Source organism: Penaeus chinensis, chromosome 19 (assembly GCF_019202785.1).
Source record: "Penaeus chinensis breed Huanghai No. 1 chromosome 19, ASM1920278v2, whole genome shotgun sequence".
In the NCBI taxonomy this organism is placed as follows: domain Eukaryota; kingdom Metazoa; phylum Arthropoda; class Malacostraca; order Decapoda; family Penaeidae; genus Penaeus; species Penaeus chinensis.
The window spans coordinates 4,381,483-4,386,482 of record NC_061837.1 but is presented as its reverse complement, the minus strand read 5'-3'; positions in this window follow the sequence as shown (position 1 = coordinate 4,386,482).

Sequence of the window (5,000 nt, the reverse complement as noted above, 5' to 3'; positions counted from 1 at the left end):
ATTCTTATCATTTTCATTCTTATTCTTATATTTCTTATCATTCTTCTTATTATCATTACTATCATAATTTTTTCCTTGTTCTTTTTTTCACATCTTTCTTCTTCTTCTTCTTTTTACCATCATTACTATTTTTTCCTATTTTTTCTAATCTTTATACTTATTGTTATTCTTATTCTTCTTATTACTATTATTGCCATTTATTAATTTCTTTTTCTTATCTTTATTATTATTATTATTATTATTATTATTATTATTATTATTATTATTATTATTATTATCATTATTATTATTATTATTATTATTATTCTTATCATTATTATTATTTTTTTTTTTATTATCATTATTATTATTATTATTATTATTATTATTATTATTATTATTATTATTATTATCATTATTATTATTATTATTATTATTATTATTATTATTATTATTATTATTATTATTATTATTATTATCATTATTTTTATTATTATTTTTATTATTCTTATCATTATTATTATTATTTTTTTATTATCATTATTATTATTATTATTATTATTATTATTATTATTATTATTATTATTATTATTATTATTATTATTATTATTATTATTATTATTCTTATCATTATTATTATTTTTTTTTTTATTATCATTATTATTATTATTATTATTATTATTATTATTATTATTATTATTATTATTATTATTATCATTATTATTATTATTATTATTATTATTATTATTATTATTATTATCATTATTTTTATTATTATTTTTATTATTCTTATCATTATTATTATTTTTTTTTTTCATTATCATTATTATTATTATTATTATTATTATTATTATTATTATTATTATTATTATTATTATTATTGCCATTTCTTCTTATTCTTTTTCTTATTTTTATTCTTATCATTATGACTATGATTATCACTATCATAACCATTATCATCATCTTTATCATCATCTGTCATCTTCAGCTTCATTTTCATCATCATCTTCATCGTCAGAGTCGTCGTCGTCATTGTCACTGCCACTGTCATTGTTATTATCATCATCTTTATCATTATATTTCATCATTGTTATTATTACAATAGGTATTGTTTTCATTACTATTATCATTAATTGTCGTATTATCACTATTAATTTTGTCTGATGTTAATATATCATGATAATGATGGGTAACCTTATCATGGACATTCTTCTTATCATTATTGTTTTAAGTATCACTCTTATTCTTATTCTCTATATTATCATATGTAATATTGCCATTTTAGTCTGAGAAAGATTTAAATACAGAATGCGTTTTCTCTCTTTATCTTAATGTGATTACTCTCTCAACTCTAATCTGTAATAATATTGAATTCCACTGAATAGGATTAGATTCTTCTCCAGAGTTATTCACTTGTCACATGCATATATAGAAATAACCTTGTTTCCTTTGATGAGATGAACATATTTCTTGGAATGTACAAGAACTTATATTAATGTTATCAAACTTTAAAAGGAAGACCTTTAATGCGAAGGTAATATTTTCACAGTGTTGTAATAAGTGTTTATTGAAGAAAAACATGTTACTGTATAAATTACTGTATTAATCCTTATATTTATCGGGAACAATAAAACATTCTTTCTGTAACAAAGACATTTACTAATTTCTCATATACATATTCCATTTCCTTACAGGCAAAGAAATTAAATGTGGAAAAAAATGGTCCTACAATATTACAAATCACAAGTTATCCCAACATATACACAGAGGTAACGAAATCACCCACAAATAATCATAATTGTGATTTCAGGAAACTTTTAAAAAGTCCATATATATATCTATGATTCTTAAATCTACTGACTTAGCACAATAATAAAAAAAAAAGATAGAGAGAAGAATTATTTAATTCCTTCCGAAAGCGTCGTTCTTCTACAATCCGAACACCTGAGATGAAACTGGAGCGAAGTCAATACGCAAGGATTGAGAGAACGCCATTTTCCGAACGAACGCGGTCTCTTTCAGCCATTGAATGGTACTAAAGCGGCTCTTATATTATCATCATTTACACCTTTACCTTGTGTGAAAGAATATGCGAATATATATAAGTATATATATACTCTTTTTATAGTTATATACATAAATATAAGTTTTCCTGTTTCCGCTTTGCTTATCTAGGCGTCAAAAAATTCTTTGATTCCTTTAACTAGTTTTATACTGTGGTGCGGTAACAGAGTATTTGTGATTCCTTTTTTTAAGTTATTTACCTTTCCACTTCAATTAATGTTTTAGAAAGTACATATTTGCATATATGTATACATATACATACATATATATATATATATATATATATGTATATATATACATATATATACATATACATATATGTATATATATGTATATATATATATATTATTCTAAGAAAATCAGTCATCAATTACTTCATAACCAAAATTCATGGAATGCTAAAACCATAAAGCTTACAGCTAAGATTGATATCACATCCTTTGGGAATGATCCAGTTGATCCATTTTCATAAATACAATATAAATACTCAACCACCTTCTTCTGAGAATCGTTCAAAAATATATATATGTATGTACTAGGATAAGTGTTACAGGAACCTTTGCCGTTACTAGACAATGTACTTGCAAAAAATCATGAATCATAAAATTAAAGAAAATGAAAAAGTATAAAAAACAACACCGTTAGTATCCCTAAGGCTCTATCACACTAGCGCTTTTTCGGTCAATTTTCACGTTTCCCTCTCCATTCGAGGCTTTTCGCATGCAAACAGAGCGTTTCCCGACGAAGACGGCTACGGAGGTTCTCTACACCTTGAATGTTTTTTATTTATAAATTAGATAATAAGATGGTATAAACATAAGTCAGAATTCTAAAATATTTCTATATGATATACTTATTTCTTAAAATAGCGTGTGATTCCCAGGACCTCATTCGGGTGGCGCCATGTTTGTTTACACGGACACTGTGTTTCCTGCCTTCGTAGTGTGATAGGGTTAGTCCATTTACACGCGGAAAGTTCATATGGAAACACAAAAATTGACGGAAAAAGTTCTAGCGTGACAGGGTCTTTAATTAACTAAACGATAAAAAAGAAAATTGTGACCAAGAATTCCCTCTCGATAAAAAAAAACCACCACAAGTCAAGAAAATTGTCACCCAAAGTTAACGTCACCGGGAACTGAAACTCAGCGTCCTCGTCATCTCAGTCAACTAAGGCGACGGTCATGGAATATCGAACAAAATTTATCAAAACTAGTACTCCTAAAATGATCCTACTCACTGGTACCATTCCACAAAAATACAACCTAGAGTGATTGTTCATAAAAAAAAAGACAGCATTCAATAAAAAAAGGGATAAAATATATTAAAATAAACCCGCGAAAAGGAAAACAAAAAATAGAAAGAACGACATATAGAAGAAATGTAAAATAGGATTGAATATAAACCCACGGGAAAAAAGAAAACTATTTGTAAGGCTGAATTAAAACATTCAGCGATCATTATTTGTTTTTATCTTATACTCCTAATATGGGCCAACTAGGCCATTCAGTGAGCATATACTTCTAGGCAAGTATGGACAAGGTGCAGACGAAGATTGCAGAAGAAAGGGTCAAGTAAAAGAGATCTCTAATGAAAATTATTGCAACACTATTAGTATTGCAAGCACTAACTTCGGAATGTTGCAAGAAAGAGGACCACATAGATGAGAATCCTATTTGCAATTCCAAACAACATAGAGAACATTGCTTCTTTCTGTATCTGATGAGCCAATAAATGTTGCAAATGTAAGGAGGCACTATAACTCTATTGCAACATCACACACCATACTCCATTGCAATTCAGTAGAGCCGCGTGGCCCGCAAGCTGAGGTAAAGAAAGAGCAACAATTTTGCAATATGGAATGATAGCTCTCTCAATCTAGGTTATATATATATATATATATATATATATATATATATTTATATATGTTTTTTATTTGTAGCATTCCTTGTCATTTTTGAGCTTGTTATTTAAATAAATACCCTTTTCTTTTTCCATTGAATTAAAAATCCCATAAAAAACATAACCTATCTTCGTTATTAACGTAATTCTTCTCTTTCATTGGATTTCCCTTCATACATAGAGTATGTATCAGCAACTCAAAATTAGTCAATAAGTAGAAAAGAAAATCTACATTTTTGTGCAAGTATCCACATATATCACAATGTAAGTTCAAGAGTACCGTTCACATGGATGGAGGACAGAGGTTCAATTTCTTTGAACCTTTCACATAAATTAATTGACGCTGTTCTAATAAATGATTGATGATATTGTAGTTATAATATATTCATCCCTAGTTTTTACGTCTGTGAGTGCACATAACAAAGTGTGTGTGTGTGTGCGTGTGTGTGTGTGTGTGTGTGTGTGTGTGTGTGTGTGTGTGTGTGTGTGTGCGCGCGCGCGCGCGTATGCGTGTATGGGGGAGGGTGTGCGTGTATATTTCGTGCACGCGTGGCTGTATCGAAAAATAATATACTTTAACTTTGTAACCCTGTTCTTGTTTATGCAAAATTGCATACATCAATGTAATGTATGCATGCAAGATAAAAACGCCAACTACATAAACAGTTTCTTCACCGTTGCGCGTAAATAATTATGCAAAGGCTCTAACATGTTAATTAAGTACAAAGAATCCAAATTTAAATCGCGGTCTCTAACATTTCTCCTTGAATTTAGTGCACACATTCGAAGCAAGAGCACCTGTTCTATCATAGGACGGACAAAACCTAGAGATTATATATACTGTCATTTAAACTCTTGCTTCCTCACAGCTACAGAATATTCTAGATGCAGTTCGAATTCCCAAATACTTTATTGCATACTCTTTTTCTTCTAATGATGATTATTTTAGGAGATATCAACGCGGAAAAAAATAAGGGAAAGATTACCACCGACTTTCTTTCGTTGGCTGACTACCTTTCGTAAATACTGTTTGGGGTAAAGCATGTTTTTAGTCA